This window comes from Saccopteryx bilineata, chromosome 6 (assembly GCF_036850765.1).
Source record: "Saccopteryx bilineata isolate mSacBil1 chromosome 6, mSacBil1_pri_phased_curated, whole genome shotgun sequence".
NCBI classification, from domain to species: Eukaryota; Metazoa; Chordata; class Mammalia; order Chiroptera; family Emballonuridae; genus Saccopteryx; species Saccopteryx bilineata.
The window spans coordinates 155,627,794-155,646,595 of NC_089495.1; the positions used below are offsets into that span (position 1 = coordinate 155,627,794).

The 18,802-nt window shown below is 38.0% G+C and overlaps 1 protein-coding gene and 1 non-coding gene across 5 annotated transcripts in view; one reads left to right on the top strand and one right to left on the bottom strand.

Annotated features, from left to right (window-relative positions):
• CEP112 (centrosomal protein 112) overlaps positions 1–18,802 on the top strand; it is a 471,596-nt gene that overhangs the window by 172,487 nt on the left and 280,307 nt on the right. The window lies entirely within an intron of this gene.
• Positions 8,439–8,545, bottom strand: LOC136309727 (U6 spliceosomal RNA). The gene has a single exon (XR_010726378.1). It is a non-coding gene; the product is annotated as a U6 spliceosomal RNA (small nuclear RNA).

Consider the following 18,802-nt stretch of genomic DNA (forward strand, 5'->3'; position numbering starts at 1 on the left):
TAGATACTGTATGCCATCACAAATATTCTTTATTCAGATATCTCTCAGTTTTTTTATATTTTTCTCTAGTTATTAGTTCATTTTGAAACACGTGTCCAAGCATTTAAGTGCCTGTTTTCGAGTCTTGAGGTATATTCTTGGGGGAACACTACTTGTTCTTGTACTTGGCTTCTGTTGCTGGTCTTCAAAATGGTCATCTGGGAGGTAGCATACACATTACTCTTTTACACAGCTTGCAGCTGCTGCTGTCACCCACAAAAGGAGAACCCTCATTGAGAATGATATAGCAAGCTTCTACACATTTCGTGAGAATATTCTTTTCTTGTGGACTAGTCTGTTCTAGAATTCTAGCTACTCATTAACATATTGTTTGATAAACATAAAATTATAACTTAAGTGACTTAAGTGTTCTTATGTAGTATTCCTATCAAATTAAGGTAAGTAGTTAAGGCCCTGGCCGGTTGGCTCAGCGGTAGAGTGTTGGCCTGGCGTGCGGGAGTTCCGGGTTCGATTCCCGGCCAGGGCACACAGGAGAGGTGCCCATTTGCTTCTCCACCCCTTCCCCTCTCCTTCCTTTCTGTCTCTCTCTTCCCCTCCCGCAGCGAGGCTCCATTGGAGCAAAGATGGCCCGGGCGCTGGGGATGGCTCTGTGGCCTCTGCCTCAGGTTCTAGAATGGCTCTGGACGCAACAGAGCGACGACCCAGAGGGGCAAAGCATCGCCCCCTGGTGGGCATGCTGGGTGGATCCTGGCTGGGCACATGTGGGATTCTTGTCTGACTGCCTTCCTGTTTCCAGCTTTGGAAAAATGAAAAAAAGAAATTAAAGAAAAAAAAAAAAAGGTTAGTAGTTAAATTGGTTAAGTTGCCGTTCCCTAAGTTGGGAATATTTTTGTCTGTATCTCATTCTCTAGGCTTCATAAATAAAGTTTTTCTCAGCTAAGCAGTGCCAAAAGTACTCTGACAGATATTCACCAGTTATATCCTTCCATCTATAGTCATTATTATATAATATAGTAAATGAAATACATTACCACCTTATGCCAGTAGAGTTACAATAGAACTGTTAGGTTATTATACCTCCTGGCCCTTGGGAAGGATATATAAGAATGTTGTTTCCTTTTGATAGAGGAGCTCATATACATAGCAATTTTGATATTTTGTATTTTTGCAAATCAGAAAAATAGTGCCAATGTTAATGATAAGAAATCAGATCTTGGAAAGAAAACATAATTGAGAAAAGATAGAAATCATTGGCTATGTTGAAAGCAATGCTTCTTTAATCTCAATTAATTTCACATTAGACAAGTATAAAGGGAAAAAAGCAAAATTAATTGATAATACATCTGAAATATTAGAAAAGCATTCTCAAAGATGGTAACATCTCATGGTTATATCAGCTGTTAGTTATCAGATAATTAATTTTCTTCATAGTACTCAGGAAATAAGTTTCTATCAGTAATAAATATGTATAATCTAACTCTTAATTTGGTATTAATTTTAATAGAAGACCTTTCTGATGGTGTCCCCAAGGTATATTTTGAGCACAACGGCTTATATACCTGATAAATTGATTACTACATACTGTCTAGCAAAGGTCATCTAGGAAGCTGGGTGAGGATGAACGTTAGATGGAGAGCGCAGAGTATGTGTGGAGAAACCGTGAAGAAGATCTGAGCTGAAACAGAAAGTACCGGGGGTTGGTGGTCCAGATTAGGGGGATCCCAAGCCCCCCGAGAGGGGGGCGGTGGAAGGATGTACTTTTCCCATAGGGCATAAGGCATCATTGATGAATTGAGAGCAGTGTGGTATATGGTAAAAGTGACATTGGAGGAAGACTTACTTTCCTGAATATTTCTCTGCAATAAGCTAAACTAGGTTTTGATGGAAGGTCAGAAAATGAGCTGGTAGAGAAGAGAGAATTTTCCTGCCTGAAGGAATAAAATGTTTTACGGACATGGATCTGGTAGCATGATAATGTCCAAGCATGAGGTTAGCAGTAAAGCTAACAGATCTGATTTCTGGAAGACAGATTCTGTCAGGGTATAATAAACAACATATATAAAATAGGTAAGCAAATGTTGAACATTCCCACCCTTAAGAAAACATGCTTTTATTTTCTTACTGAATTTTCTTTATTCCTCACCAAATCATAGTCCCTAAAATTTGATGTCATGGAATTTAACAAAGAAATTTAAAAACTGGTGACTCAAAAATATTTTAGCCCTGGCCGGTTGGCTCAGCGGTAGAGCGTCGGCTTAGCGTGCGGAGGACCGGGGTTCGATTCCCGGCCAGGGCACACAGGAGAAGCGCCCATTTGCTTCTCCACCCCTCCGCCGCGCTTTCCTCTCTGTCTCTCTCTTCCCCTCCCACAGCCAAGGCTCCATTGGAGCAAAGATGGCCCGGGCGCTGGGGATGGCTCTGTGGCCTCTGCCTCAGGCGCTAGAGTGGCTCTGGTCACAACATGGCGACCCCCAGGATGGGCAGAGCATCGCCCCATGGTGGGCGTGCCGGGTGGATCCCGGTCCGGCGCATGCAGGAGTCTGTCTGACTGTCTCTCCCTGTTTCCAGCTTCAGAAAAATGAAAAAAAAAAAAAGTTTTAATGCTCTAATTTTTATTAGATATAAAATTCATTCATTTTAAGTGTTTAATGCAGAAATGTCAAGGAACTTCGAAGAAACTTTCAGTAATTTGAAACATATATCTCTATTTTTAGTGAAAAATAAAAACACCCCGAAGGAGGCTTTATGTGGAGTAAACCAGGTCTGGAAGTGGTCTTGAAAGACCTAATGGCCTTTTGATGTCTGATTCTTTGATTTGGCTTTTGCTTTTTAAAGGGGTGCTGTGTGATTATAATTAGAAACATTTCTAGTTCTTTACTTTGGAAGTTAATTATTCCTTGGCTTGCTCCTGTAGTTTTGAATGGTAGTAGTGTTTGAAATTATTACTAAGAAGATTCACCTTATGTAGTAGAAAAAGTTTCAATTCATCATGAAATCTTTAGTCACACACCTAATGTGTAATCATTCATTTTACATGTTGTGGCTATGTTGTGAACATATATTTATTAAATTTTAAAATGTTTTAATAATTTTCCAAGTAATTAATGGGAATATAATAGTTTGCTTTTCTTACAATTGGTATCATTGTGGTTGAGGTTGGCAATTATCAAATTACTAGAGGGCACTGCCAAAATATGTAATTTTCTGATTAAAAAGTTTTTTTTAAAGTTTTATTAAAAAGTATTCAGTTTTGCATGAGTACTGACATTTGTGTGATGTTAAGAGAAGTTATCCCTATACTTTGGACAGTGCCTAAAAGCTTGGAATATAATTTTCTTCTTAGAAAACGGCTTTCTTAAGTATCAATGGTAGTGGTGGGGACCTATCTGTTCTCTTTTTTGCAGTCTACTTGAGCATCTGAAACCATTTCAGATGGAGGGCAATAGAAGTTTCCAGTTTATTGTTAGCATTCCTTAGCTGCTGTGAGCATACTGACATACCCCCCCCCCCCCGAAGAATCACGGTGGAAAGCTTGAAGAGAGAACAGAAATATGCGGTGATTTTGTTTCAAGTTGAAAAGGAAATTTCTATTCTGTTGAGTATTTTTTTGTAGATACATTTTCACAAAACTGCATTTCTTCTCACAAGAACATCCTGCTTTAAATGAGTGTCAGTATTGTGTGATGGTCAAGAAACCTCTATTGATGGAGACATTTGTGACACTATTCACACAATAGATTTATTTTTTCTTTTTTAGTGAGAGTAGGGGAGATACAGAGACAGACTCCCACATGCGCCCCGACCGGGATCCACCCGGCAAGCCCCGCTGGGGCTGGTGCTCTGCCCATCTGGGCCACACTTACAACAAAGCTATTTTTTTTGGCACCTGAGGCCAAAGCTCAACGGAGTTATCCTCAGCACTTGGGACTGATAACGCTCAAATTAATCGAGTCATGGCTGTGGGAGGGGAAGAGAGAGAGAGACAGAGAAAGAGGAGAGCAGGAGGAGGAAGGGGAGAGGAGGAGAAGCAGATGCTCATTGCATCTAGAGTGGACACCTCACCTAAAGGCAGCACATTCCTTTTGCTATCAGTGACAAAGGTCACACAGCTGTAAAGTGGAGGGAGGTGTCAGAATTTTAAATTGTGTGTTTGACCCTAGAGCCCCTGCTCTTAACCATTGTTCTGTACTGCATTTCCCTCCTCCCTGACCTTGGGAATTTGGAACTGGAAAACTGAGAGACTAATTCAATGCAGAGGCTGAAAACAAGGAAAGTTACTGTGATGATGGTTAGCTAGGCAGCCGCTATGGACCGTATGCAAGCTAAAGTTTTGAGTAGTTATGCTGACGCCAAGAGGAAAACAGCGCAGATGCCCAGAGAGAAGCAGAGAAGTGCAGCCACGTGTGGAGAGAAGCTCAGTCTACTCCAGTTCCAGCCCCAGAGAAGCACTCCCCTGGGATCTTGCTTCTTTACAGCATAAAGCTGTTTAGGTAGTGTGAGTTGGAAGGTATCTTAAAAACTTGTTTAAATAGTTGTTTATTTTAAAAAATAGATTAAATGTAGCCTATACAATGTTAACACAAAATATTTGTTAAAAAACACATTTATCTTAGAATAAATAAAGATGAATTTAAATGTCCCCTCTGTCAAAATCATCACAAATTCTTACTAACAATGTCTGAATTAGTAGGACAATGGTGTACCTCTATCGACTCCTTAGGAGTTTTGAGGAAGATTGTCCATGAAAATAAAATTAATGATGCTGCTTTATTAGTAATACCTAGGACAGGGGTCCCCAAACTTTTCACACATGGGGCCAGTTCACTGTCCCTCAGACCACTGGAGGACCAGACTATAAAAAAAACTATGAACAAATAAATCCCTATGCACACTGCACATGTCTTTTAAAGTAAAAAAACAAAACAGGAACAAATGCAATATTTAAAATAAAGAACAAGTAAATTTAAATCAACAAACTGACCAGTATTTCAATGGGAACTATGGGCCTCCTTTTGGCTAATGAGATGGTTAATGTCCGGTTTCATATTTGTCACTGCTAGTCATAACAAGTGATATTACGTGCATCTGGAGCCATGATGCATGCATCCCTCGTCACCGGAAGTAGTGCTGTACGTGAGTGATGCTGCGCTTTGTGGCACCACCACATACAGTACTCCAGGAGCACAGGATGCACCTCTCACTGACCACCAATGAAAGAGGTGCCCCTTCTGGAAGTGCAGCAGGGGCTGAATAAATGGCCTCAGGGGGCCACATGAGGCCCAAGAGCCGTAGTTTGGGGACCCCTGACCTAGAGTTTATTCTGTGGGAATAAATTCTTCATGTAAACTTGTATGAAATCTGAAAAAGAATTTGACATTTTTTATTGAAGAGGGATTGGAGGCCAGTAAATAACATTTTTCCCCTCTCAAATTTAGAACAAATTTTAAAAATTAGAAGATTGCCCTAGCCGGTTGGCTCAGTGTTAGAGCCTCAGCCTAGCATGTGGAGGTCCCAGGTTCAATTCCCAGACAGGGCACACAAGAGATGCGACATTCTGCTTCTCTACCCCCTCTTTTTCCCCTCCCACAGCCATGGATCGAATGGTTTCGGGAAAGTTGGCCCCAGATGCTAAGGATAGTTCTATGGCTTTGGCCTCAGGCACCAAAATGGCTTGGTTGCCGAGCAACTGATCAGCGGCCTAGATGGGCAGAGCATCAGCTTGTAGGGGCTTGCTGGGTGGATCCCTGTCTGGGCACATGTGTGAGTCTGTCTCTGTCTACCTGCCTCTCACTTGATAAAACAAAACAAAACAAAGAAAAAGAGAAAAAGAAAAATTAGAAGACTTAGGTAGCTGAGCTGTGATTTTAGGTGTGTGGCCAACATGAGGTTTGGGAATTCTTCTGCATTGGGTTCTATGCACTCACCTGGTCACAGCCAGAACTGCCAATGAGAGCCTGTGTATAGCAGAGGATCACTTTCCTGGAGAGAGAAAGGGCTGAAGAAAGGGCTGAATTTACAAGTACTTCTCCAATGCCAGCGGCTGTCAGCATGCTTGGGAGAGAGCTGGACAAACAGGGCAGAGGTTCTGTCTTTATTGAAACAGTTGGTTAGAGTGCTTAACTTTTGGGCCAGTCAGTTAGGGTAGGCGGGAGGAGAGTGAAACATACTCAGCCCAAAAGTATGCATTTCACAAAGGGTAGTGTTTTGTAATTTTTATTTTAGCTCCTTCTTTGTTAAAAGGAAAAAAATGTTATAGGTAAGATTTTTCTCTCTTTCCATCTCCAGAAACTATCAAGTCTTTCTTGTCCACATTTGTGCTTTGATTATGCCTTTTCAAGGCTGTGAGTACTCCCTTGAAAAGGTTTCTGATTTCATTACGATGAGTTCTCTTCAAAGAGGACTTCCTGTCCCCTATGCAGATAGACTTCTGGTCATCATACCCAAGCAGTTGTTACACTGACCAGAGTGCACATGAATCCCACATGTGAAATCACAGGTCGGTCCCAAATGAAGCCTCTCACTATTTGTCTTTCAGTAAAACAGGGTAATTAAACACACACACACACACACACACACACACACACACACACACAGTGTCCGTAAAGTCATAGTGCACTTTTGACCAGTCACAGGAAAGCAACAAAAGACAATAGAAATGTGAAATCTGCACCAAATAAAAGGAAAACCCTCCCAGTTTCTATAGGATGATGTGGCAGCATGTGAGCATGCGCAGATGATGACGTAACACCATGTATACAGTGGAGCAGCCCACGGCCATGCTAGTCGAGATGTGGACGGTATAGAGGAAAGTTCAGTGTGTTCTGTGGCTTCCTAAATTTGAATCCATGACTAAAGTGCAACGTGAGTATCGGCGCGTTTATAACGAAGCACCACCACATAGGAATAACTTTACTCGGTGGGATAAGCAGTTGAAGGAAACTGGCAGTTTGGTGGAGAAACCCCGTTCTGTTAGGCCATCAGTCAGTGACGAGTCTAGAAGCTATACGGGATAGCTACCTAAGGAGCCCAATTTTATATAAATCGAAATATATAGTATGTATGCTTTTTGGTCTTTTTTTCTGTTAGCATAATGATTTTGAGACTTATTCATGTTGTACCATATCATATATCAATAGTTTATTCTTTTTTATTTCTGAATAATATTTCATTATATGGATATACTATAACGTGTTGATCCATATATTTGTTGATAGACAAGACGTGAACTGTTTTCAGTTTGGGGCTATTAAAGCTTCTATGACCATTAGTGTCCAAGTCTTTGTGTGGCCATTTGCTTTTTTTTCTCTTGAATAAAAACCAAAAAGTCAAATGTCTAGATGGTATGGTAGGTGTCTGTTTAACTTCTTAACAAATGGCTAACCTGTTCTCCAAAGTGGTTGTGTTTTGTGGAAATCCATATTTCTGTCTCATATCATTACCCTTCATCCTGAAGGACTTTCTTTTTCAGTGCAAGTCTCCTGCAGAATTCTTCCATTCAGAAAAGTCTTTATTTTACTTTTGTTTTGAAAGGTATTTTTGCTGGGTATGGAAATTTATTTTTAATTTTAAAATTTTATTTAGAAAATTAACAGGGTGACATTGATCAATTAAGAATACATAGGTTTCAGGTAAACATTTTTCTAGCATTTGAACTGTTGATTATTGTTTACCCATCACCCAAAGTCAAATCATTTTCTGTCACCTTATATTTGTCCCTCTTTATACCCTTCCTGCCACCTCCTCCCCCCCTATCCCATTCTCTCTGGTAACTGCTTCACTTTTATCTATGTTCATGAATTTTTATATCCCACCCATGTATGAAATCATACAGTTCTTAGCTTTTTCTGATTTACTTATATCAGTGAGTATAATGTTGTCAAGGTCTATCCATGTTATCATAAATGTCACTATGTCATCGTTTCTTATGACTGAGCAGGATTCCATTGTATATATGTGCCACATCTTCTTTATCCAATCCTCTATCTAGGGATACTTTGGTTGTTTCCATGTCTTGGCCACTGTGAATAATGCTGTGATGAGCATGGGTGTGCATGTGTCTTTACGTACCAATGTTTTTGAGTTTTGGGGTATATACCCAGTAGAGGGATTGCTGGGTCATATGGTAGTTCTATTTTTAGTTTTTTGAGGAACAACCATACTTTCTTCCATAATGGTTGTATTACTTTATATTCCAACCAACAGTGGATGAGGGTTCCTTTTTCTCCACAGCCTCTCCAACACTTGCTATTACCTTTCTGGTTGATAATATCTAATCTAACAGGTGTGAGGTGGTATCTCATTGTAGTTGCATATAGTAGTTGCATATAGTTGCATTTCTCTAATAACTAATGAGGATGAGCATCTTTTCATATATCTGTTGGCCATTTGTATTTTTTCCTGGGAGAAGTGTCTGTTCATGTCCTCTTCTCATTTTTTTTTTTTATCTGGAATGCTTCACGAATTTGCGTGTCATCCTTGCACAGGGGCCATGCTAATCTTCTCTGTATCGTTCCAATTTTAGTATATGTGCTGCCGAAGCAAGCACCTCTTCCCATTTTTTTATTGGATTGTTTGTTTCTTTATTGTTGAGTTTTATGAGTTCTTTGTATATTTTGGATATTAGGCCTTTATCTGAGCTGTTGTTTGAAAATATCATCTCCCATTTAGTTGGCTGTCTGTTTTGTTGTCGGTTTCTCTTGCTGAGCAAAAACTTCTTAGTCTGATTTGGTCCCATTCATTTATCTTTGTCTTCACTTCTCTTGCCTTTGGAGTCCAATTCATAAAATACTCTTTAAAACCAAGGTCCATGAGTTTAGTACCTATATTTTCTTCTATGTACTTTATTGTTTCAGGTCTTATATTTAGGTCTTTGATCCATTTTGAATTAATTTGAGTACAAGGGGACAAACTGTAGTCCAGTTTCATTCTTTTGCATGCGGCTTTCCAGTTTTCTCAGCACCATTTATTGGAGAGGCTTTCTTTTCTCCATTGTGTGTTGTTGGCCCCTTTATTGAAAATTATTTGACCATATATATTATATGTGGTTTTATTTCTGGACTTTCTATTCTGTTCCATTGGTCTAAGTTTCTATTTTTCTGCCAATACCATGCTGTTTTGATTATTGTGACTTTATAATATAATTTGAAGTCAGGTATTATAATACCCCCAGCTTAGTTCTTTTTCCTTATGATTGCTTTGAGTATTTGGGATTTTTTATAGTTTCATATAAATCTGATGATTCCTTGTTCCATTTCTTTAAAAAATCACTGTAATTTTGATGGGAATTGCATTAAATGTGTATATTGCTTTGGTTAATATGGTCATTTTGATTATATTTATTCCTATCCAAGAACAGGGAATATTTTTCCATTTCATTGTATCTTTTTCGATTTCCCTTAACAATGCTTTGTAGTTTTTGTTATATAGGTACTTTACATTCTATGTTATGTTTATTCCTAGGTATTTTATTTTTTTGGTTGCAACCATGAAGGGGATTATTTTTTTGAGTTTGTTTTCTAATATTTTGTTGTTGGCATATAGAAAGGCTATGGACTTTTTTATATTAATTTTGTATCCTGCGACCTTACTGTATTGGTTTATTGTTTCTAGTAATCTTTTTGTGAAGACTTTGGGGTTTTTGATGTATAGGATCATATCTCTGCAAAAAGTGAAACCTTTACTACTTCTTTTCCGATATGGATGCCTTTTATTTCTTTATCTTGTCTGACTGCTCTGGCTAGAACTTCTATCACCACGTTAAATAAAATTGGAGAGAGTGGACAACCCTGTCTTGTTCCTGATTTAAAGGAGAAAGTCCTCAGTTTTATGCCAGTTAATATGATACTAGCTGATGGTTTATCATAAATGGCCTTTATCATGTTGAGATATTTTCCTTTTATACCCATTTTGTTGAGTGTTTTAAACATAAAATTGTTGTATTTTATTCATTGCCTTTTCGGCATCTATTGATAGGATCATGTGGTTTTTGTTCTTTGTTTTGTTGATATGGTGTATTACATTAACTTTTTTCCGTATGTTGAACATCCTTGAGATTCTGGGATGAATCCCACTTGATCATGATGTATTTTTTTTGATATGTTGTTGTATTTGATTTGCTAGTATTTTGTTTAGTATTTTAGCATCTGTATTCATTAGAGATATTGGTCTGTATTTTTTGTGTGTGTGTGTGCCATCCTTGCCAGGTTTCAGTATGAGGGTAATGTTGGCCTTATAAAATGTGTTTGGAAGTATTGCTTCTTCAATTTTTTTGGAAGACTTTGAGTAGAATAGGTACCAAGTTTGATAGAATTCACTAATATAGCTGTCTGAGCCTGGACTTTTATTTTAGGGGAGGTTTTTAATAGTTTTTTCTATTTCCTCCCTGCTTATTGGTCTATTTAGGCTTTCTGCTTTTTCATAACTCAGTCTAGGAAGGTTGTATTGTTCTAGGAATTTATCCATTTCTTCTAGATTGTTGAATTTGGTTGTATATAGATTTTCATAGTATTCTACAATAATTCTTTGTATATCTTTGATATCTGTGGTGATTTTTCTTTTATTTTGGATTTTGTTTATATGAGTCCTTTCTCTTTTTATTTTGGTGAGTCTTGCCAAGGGTTTGTCAATTTTGTTGATCTTTTCAAAAAACCAGCTTCTTGTTTTATTAATTTTTTCTATAGTTTTTGTGTTCTTTATTTCATTTATTTCTGCTCTGATTTTTATTATCTCCTTTCTTCGGCTGGTTTTGAGTTTCTTTGTTCTTTTTTTTCTAGTTCCTTAAGGTGTGAAGTTAAGTGGTTTACTTGGGCTCTCTCTTGTTTGTTCATATAGGCCTGAAGTGATATGAACTTCCCTCTTATTACTGCTTGTGCTGCATCCCAGAGATGATAAGTTGTATTGTCATTTTCATTAGTCTGTATATATCTTTTGATCTCTGCACTTATTTCTTTTCTGACCCACTCATTTTTTCAAAGTATGTTGTTTAGTTTCCACATTTTTGTGGGGTTTTTTTACCTCTTTTTTTGCAGTTGAATTCTAGTTTCAAGGTTTTATGATCAGAAAATATGCTTGGTACAATTTCAGTTTTTCTTAATTTGCTGATGTTATTTTTGTGGCCCAATATATGGTCAATTCTTGAGAATGTTCCATGTACACTAGAGAAAAATGTGTACTTTGTCACTTTGGGATGAAATGTCCTGTAGATGTCTATCATATCCAGGTGCTCTAGTGTTTTGTTTAAGGCCAATATTTTTTCATTAATTTTCTGTTTGGTTGAACAATCTAGAGCCATCAGCGGCGTATTGTGGTCTCCAAGTATGATTGTATTTTTGTCAATTTTTGTTTTTAGGTCAGTTAGTAGCTGTCTTATATATTTTGGTGCTCCTTTGTTTGGTGCATATATATTAAGAAGTGTTATGTCTTTTTGATTCAGTGTCCCCTTAATCATTATGAAATGACCACTTTTGTCTCTGATTACTTTTGCTGTCTTGTAGTCAGCATTGTTAGATATGAGTATTGCTACACCTACTTTTTTTTTGTATGTTATTTGCTTGGAGTATTGTTTTCCAGCCTTTCACTTTGAATTTGTTTTTATCCTTGTTGCTTAGATTTGTTTCTTGTAAGCAGCATACAGTAGGATTTTCTTTTTTAATTCATTCTGCTACTCTGTGTCTTTTTATTGGTGAGTTTAATCCACTTACATTTTGTGTAATTATTGACACTTGAGGGTTTCCTATTGCCATTTTATATATTGCTTTCTGTTAGTTTTGTATCTTGTTTGATTCTTCTCTTTTGTTTTTCTATCATTTGTTTTTGTTTGGTTGTAATCCATACTTCTTTTCTTTGTTACTACCTTATTTAAATCATGTGCTTCTGTGGTGGTTTTTTCAGGGGTGGTTACCATTATGTAATGAAAAGGGTACCTACCATGTTCATTGTAGTACACTATCTTATGAGTGCTTCTGCACGCCATTGTTCTTTGCTACTGTTGATCTTCGTCCTCTACCCTTTTTGTTTTTGTTGTCACAGTTTCAATTTGGTTTTATTGTGTTCTTGGTGGAGCTTTTATTTGTGGTTTTCTTTTGTTTTGTTCTTTGTATCTGGTTGGAAAACTCCCTTTTATATTTCCTGAAGTGGGGGTTTTCTGATGGTAAATTTCCTCATCTTTTCTGTATCTGTGAATGTTTTTATTTCTCCTTCGTATTTGAAGGATAGCTTTGATGGGTATAGTATTCTTGGCTGGAAGGTCCTCTCTTTCAGAACTTTAAATATTGGAGTCCACTCTCTTCTAGCTTGTAGAGTTTCTGCTGAGAAATCCGATGATAATCTAATAGGACTTCCTTTATATGTTGTATTTCTCTTTTTTCTGGCTGCCTTGAGAATTTTTTCTTTGTCATTGATTTGTGCCAGTTTCATTATGATGTGCCTTGGAGTAGGTTTGTTGGGATTAAGATAACTCGATGTTCTGTTTGCTTCTTCAATTTGAGGCTTTTTTTCTTTCAACGGGCTTGGGAAGTTCTCATTTATTATATGTTTGAATATGTTCTCCATTCCATTTTCTCTGTCTTCTCCTTCTGATATACCTATTATTCTCATGTTACTCTTTTTTATGGAGTCAGACAATTCCTGTTGGGCTTTCTCATTTTTTAAAATTCTGAGTCTCTCTCTGCTTTCTGTTGTACCTCAATTACCTTTCTTCTGTGTTACTAATCCTCTCTTCTGTCTGGCCTGTTCTATTAGCTAAGCTTGTTACCTCCATTTTCAGTTCATGAATTGAGTTTTTCATCTCTGTTTGATTTGTTTTCATTGTTTGAATTTCCTTGGTAATATATTCTTTGTGTTTGTTGAGTTTTTTTGAGCTCCCTAAATTGCCTTTCTGTGTTTTCTTGTATACCCCTGAGTATTCTTAGGATTTCTATTTTAAATTTTCTATAATTTAGCTCCAAGGTTTCTAATCTATTAAATTTTTTTTCTATAGATTTTTCCTCATCTGTTTGTGCTACATCTCTGTCTTTTGTATCCATGATATTTGATTTTCTTTTCCTTAATGGCATCTAAGGGTGGTTTTGTTAATACCACTAATGAGAATTAATAAAGAATAAAAAGTGAAAAATGACAATAAAAAATAATTTAAAAATTATTTTTTTTCTTTTTTTCTATCTTTTGAGAAAATAACATGAACAACTGAGAATTATATTGTGATAAATGGAACAAAAACTACCTATAACGGAGGGCGTGAGTTGGGGAGAAGTGATAAAGCGTTAAAAAGGAGGCAGGGACCCACAAAATGCAAAAAAGGAAAAAATTTGTATCAAGAATTAAATAATTTGCTTGTAAATGATGGTTGACTGAGAGATATAGTGAAAGGGATAAGACAGAAACAAGGAAAAGGAAAAAAAAATACTATTGTATTAAGTGGAAGAAAAACTACATAGAATGGAGAGCCGGGGTTGGGGAGAATGCTAATGAGTTAAAAAGCAAAGTAAAAAGCACATAAAATGCCACAAAGAAAAAATTTTAATCCAAAATAAAATAATTTGTTCATGATTAAGGATTGAAAGAGAGGAAAAGTAAAGGAGAAAAAAAGAAAGTAAGAGAGAGGGAGAAAAAAGAAAAAGGGAAAAAAGAAAAAAAGAAAAAAAAGAAAAAGGAGAGAGTTAAGAGTTTTGGAGTGTAACCCTCATAGAGAGAAAGAAGAAAAAAAGGAGAAAAAATGGGAAATGTAATACTTACGGGTAATGTAGTTCCAGATGAAGAGAAAAGAATAAGACGAGCAGAGAATAAAAGGACCAAGGTGGAAGAAGAAGAAAAAATAATAATAAAGATAAGACGAAAGAAACAAAAAATAAAGTGGAAAAAGTCATAAGTGGATTTTTTTTTTTATTTTGAGAGGTTCTCTTTTTCCTTTTTCTTTCCTCTCTCTGTTCCTGGTCGGTCCCAGGCTCTGCCCCGGTGGCACGCTTAGGTAGAAATTTGCAGTTGATGTGTCTCTATGGCGATGTCATATAGTAGGCCTCAGTCTCATTGGTAGTCGAGGCTCATTAGCATTTGCAGGCTCCGACAATGAGAGAGTTCGTTTTCCTGGAGCCTCTCTCCTAGTCTCTCCTTCCAGAATTAGCAGCCTGATGATCCAGCTATGAGGTTGCTGCTGCCACTGCCTGGAGATTAAGAGGCTGGCAGATCCCCACTTTATCCCCACTCAGCTCAGGGTTCTGGGTAAGGCTCTGTCAGTCAGAGCTGTTAGTGTAATCAGGCAGGGCTGGGAGCCAATTGCTCTCAAGGTGTCTTTCTATGAGCCTCCAGGCGTGTCCAGTATGCCTCAGCACTCTGTGGGACCATTCTCCCCAGGCTTTTTGCACTTTGTAACCTGTATTAATAGGCTGGGAAGAAGATGCCTTAGTCGCTGCCTGCAGAACAGGAGGTCTTAAAAGCTGCCAAGTCCCTCTTTTTAGTGCACAGCCCTGAGTATGAAAGCTCTGCCAATCAGATTCACCAACTTAAGCAGGTAGGGGGGCGTGTTGACTTCTATTCAGTTCACCAGGTATATCTAGTTAAATTTGCCTTCACGTTCTGTGGGATTGCTCTCTGCGGGCTTCTTCCTTGTTAAAAAGCCTACAGCCTAGCCCAGGGGTCTCAAACTCGGGCCTGCGGGCCGCATGCGGCCCGCCCACCAATTTTGTGCGGCCCGCAGACTGGCCCACAGACTAAAACACGAAGTTTGATTAGTCTGCGGGCCGCACAAAATTGGTGGGCGGGCTGCATGCAGCCTGCAGGCCGCGAGTTTGAGACCTCTGGCCTAGCCTGTCTAACTTCTGCAGTGTTCTCTGAGGTTTGTTCCATAGGAATATGTTTTTCACCCTGTATCGGCTGACAGGAAGTGGCCCCCACCCCTACGTGCAGAGCAAGAGGCACTAAAAAATATCCCGTCTCTTGTCTTAGATCGCTGATCTGAGAGAGATGTTGTCAACTAGGGCCGCGTAAGCCAGTTGGGCGGTGAGCAGACTGTGGGTTAAGCTAATTTTAGCAATTGGATCGCAGATCTGCTCCAGAGACAGTCTGCAAGCTGCCTGCGCGCCCTTCCCCCTATGACTTCCGTATTTTTTACTTCCCCAGGATGTTAGCCTGAATGGCTGGGTGAGGTACCCTGCCTGCCGGAAGAAGTCTGGACATAGGGAAGTTCACTTTCCGCACTCCCTGCACTCTATTGCTGGGGGAGCAGGGACCACACCAAGACTCTGGTCGCAGCCCACACAGAAGCCACTGACCCTGCCCCTCTGTCTGGGAATATGAGCGCCCATGCCTGGCGTGCTAGGAGGAACCTCTCACACACTGTCTGAGCTCACCGACCAGGATATCGGGAGTAATGGCAGCCGCTGCTGGCCCGCCTTTGTCCGGGTTTGGCGCCGGCATTAGCTCACGTAGGCTGAGTCACGGAGGGGCACAGTCTTTCCTTGGCTTGAACGTCTCTGCCCCAGCCCGGCTCCCTCCATGCCCCCAGCCCCACTCTCTCTCAGTTCCAAGTGAAAGCAGCCCTTACTCAGGTTAGTGAGGAGGGTGGAGTGTTCTGTTCTTTGTCTTATTTCCTTCAGGGTTGATTATATATTTAGCCAACTTTTCGCCCAATCATACCTTCTTGTTCAGTGTGTGGTACTTCCAGATGCTCCAGGGATAGATTTTTCTGTCTCTGGTTGTAGAACTTGTTGAAATTTTGGGGAGAGGTATCAGAAGTGCTTGCTCTTCATGGTGCCATTTCTCTGACATCACTTTGTAAGTTTTTTATATATTTTGGCTATTATCCCCTTATCGGAGCTGTTGTTTGCAAATATCTCCCATTTAGTTGGCTGCCTGTATGTTTTGTTGTCATTTTCTTTTGCTGTGCAGAAGTTTTTTAGTTTGATATAGACCCATTCATTAATTTTTGCCTTTACTTCCCTTGCCTTTGATTTCAAGTTCATGTATTGTTCTCTATGGCCAAGGTCAATGAGCTTAGTACCTATGTTTTCTTCTACATAATTTATTATTTTGGATCTTATATTTAGGTTTTTGATCCATTTTGAATTAATTTTTGTGCAGGGGGACAAACTGTAGTCAAGTTTCATTCTTTTGCATGTGGCTTTCAATTTTCCCAGCGCTATTTATTGAAGAGGCTTTCTTTTCTGCATTGTGTGTTTTTGGCTCCTGTGTCGTAGATGATGATGATGTGTGTGTGTGTGTGTGTGTGTGTGTGGCTTTATTTTGGGCTCTCGATTCTGTTACATTGGTCTGTATGTCTATTTTTCTGCCAATACCATAGTATTTTGATTATCATGACTCTATAGTATAATTTGAAGTTAGGTAGTATGATATCTCTGGCCTCATTCTTTTCCCTTAGGATTGCTTTGGCTATTCAGGGATTTTTTTTTTTTTTTTTTTTTTTTTTTACAGGGACAGAGAGAGAGAGGGATAGAAAGGGACAGACAGACGGGAATGGAGAGAGATGAGAAGCATCAATCATTAGTTTTTTGTTGCGACATTTTAGTTGTTCATTGATTGCTTTCTCATATGTGCCTTGACCACAGGCCTTCAGCAGACTGAGTAACCCCTTGCTTGAGCCAGCAACCTTGGGTCCAAGCTGGCGAGCTTTTTGCTCAAGCCAGATGAGCCCGCGCTCAAGCTGGAGACCTCGGGGTCTCGAACCTGGGTCCTCCGCATCCCAGTCTGATGCTCTGTCCACTGCACCGTCCACTGCACCACCGCCTGGTCAGGCTATTCAGGGATTTTTTATAGTTCCATACAAACCTGGTAATTTTTTGTTCTGTTTATTTAAAAAATGACATTGGGATTTGCATTAAATTTGTATATTGCTTTGGATAATATGGCCATTTTAACTATGTTCTTCCAATTCATGAACATGGAATATTTTTCCATTTCACTGTGTCTTTTTCAATTTCTTTCAATGTTTTATAGTTTTCAGTGTATACTATATATCCTTCACATCTTTTCTTATGTTTATTCCTGGGTATCTTTTTTTGTTGCAATTGTTAAAGGATTTTTTTTTTTTTTTTTACATTTAGATGTTTCATTGTTGGCATATAAGAAAGCAGTAGACTTTTATATATTGTTTTTGTATCCTGACTTTTATATATTGTTTTTGTATCCTGCGACTTTACTCTATTGGTTTATTGTTTCTAATAGGTTTTTGGTAGAGTCTTTGGCATTTTCTATATACAGGATCTTGTCATCTGCAAAAAGTACCTTTTCTTTTCTTTCCTGATATGGATGCCTTTTATTTATTTCCCTTGCCTGATGTCTCTGTCTAAAACTTCCAGAACTATGTTGAATAACAATGGAGCTCTAGAGCGGGCAGTCCTTGTCTCATTCCTGATTTTAGAGGGAAAGCCTTTAATTTTTTCAACATTTAGTATGATATTGACTGATGGTTTGTCATATATGGCCTTTATTATTCTGAGTACTTTCCTTCTATTCTGATTTTATTGAGTATTTTAAATATAAAGAGATATATCTTATTGACTACCTTTGCTGCTTCTATTGATAGGATCATATGATTTTTGTTTTTTGTTTTGTTGATGTGGTGTATTACATTGATCAATTTCTGTATGTTGAACCATCCTTGTGCTCCTGGAATGAACCCCACTTGATCATGATGTATTATTTTTTTAATCTGTTGTTTTCAATTTGCTAGTATTTTGTTTAGGATTTTTGCTTCTGTATTCATTAGAGATATTACCCTATAGTTTTCTTTTTTTGTGTTGTTCTTGCCAGGTTTTGGTTCTGTTGGCCTCATAAAATGTGTTGGGGAATATTGCTGCTTCTTTTATTTTTTGGAAGACTTTGAGAAGGATAGGTACCAAATCTTCTTTGAATGTGGTAGAATTCACTAATGTAGCCATTTGGTCCTGGTCTTTTGTTTACGACGAGATTTTTGATAGTTGTTTCTATTTCCTCCGTGCTTATAGGTCTATTTAGGTTTTCCACTTCTTTGTGACTCAATCTAGGAAGATTGTTTAGTTCTAGAAATTTATTCATTTCTTCTAGGTTGTTGAATTTGGTGGCATATAATCTTTTTAATATTCTACTATGATCCTTTGTATATCTTTGATGCCTGTAGTAATTTCTCTTTTATTTTGGATTTTGTTTAGATGAGTCTTTCCTCCTTGTTCCTTAGAGAGTCTAGCCAGTGGTTTTTTGATTTTTATTGATCTTTTCAAAGAACCAGCTCTTTGTTGTATTAAATTTTTGTATAAATTTTTTGTTATTTATTTTGTTTAGTTCTGCTTTAATTTTTACTATTTCATTTCTCCTGCTGACTTTGTGTTGCCTTTGTTCTTCTTTTTCTAGTTCCTTAAGGTTTTCTTAGGATCTCTCATGTTTCTTGATATAAGCCTGTAATAATAAAAACTTCCCTTTTATTACGGCTTTCACTGCATCCCAGAAATTTGGTATTTCTTGTTGTCATTTCATTTGTATATTTATGTCTTTTTGTATCTATTTTTATTTCTTCTTTGACCTAGTCATTTCTTAAAAGTATATTGTTTAATTTACACATTTTTGAGGGTGTCTTTACTTCCTTTTTACTGTTGAATTCTAATCTCAAAGCCTTATGATCAGAAAATATGCTTGGTATAGTTTCAGTCTTTCTGAATTTGTTGTTTTGTGGCTCCACAGGTCTGTCCTTGAGATTGTTCCATGCACACTGGAAAAGAATGTATAGTTTGATATTTTGGGATGAAATGTCCTTTAAATGTCTATTATGTTTATTTGGTCCAGAATGCCATTTAAGCGTGATACTTCTTTATTGATTTTC